At 47.6% G+C, this 424-nt stretch overlaps 1 protein-coding gene across 1 annotated transcript in view; it reads right to left on the reverse strand.

Moving 5' to 3' along the window:
* The window catches only part of LOC119585309, a 53733-nt gene that overhangs the window by 1165 nt on the left and 52144 nt on the right, over nt 1-424 (reverse strand). The window lies entirely within an intron of this gene.

A 424-nucleotide genomic window follows, 5' to 3' on the forward strand; every position in this document is an offset into this window, starting at 1 on the left:
TGTAAAATATACTATGCAAAGAATATTCACAACCAGCAGTACCCACACATAGACACCCCTCCATTCCTTAACACACACACGTAGATAGAGAGTTGCACTGATAGGAGATCACGCGGTTGTACACAATGATCTTGCAACCCTCTTCTGCCCTCCTCCTTACCCCCCCCCTCCCCCAGTGGGTCAAGACTGCGGCTGAGATTCATTCATTATGTGGCCGTAAATGAAGTCTGGTTCAAGGGAGGGTCGGTTATCTGCCAACGCCGGTCAGAGATAAACAGATAAACAGGTGCTTCCCTTGTACCTAATTTGGTACAAGTTATTAGTAAGTAGGAACAGACGTGCAGGGCGACGAGGCTAAAGAATCCATGCCAAGGAGGAAGCAGCCATCGAGGAATAAAAAAGGAAGGGAAACTTGGCGATGTAC

This window comes from Penaeus monodon, chromosome 19 (assembly GCF_015228065.2).
Source record: "Penaeus monodon isolate SGIC_2016 chromosome 19, NSTDA_Pmon_1, whole genome shotgun sequence".
NCBI classification, from domain to species: Eukaryota; Metazoa; Arthropoda; class Malacostraca; order Decapoda; family Penaeidae; genus Penaeus; species Penaeus monodon.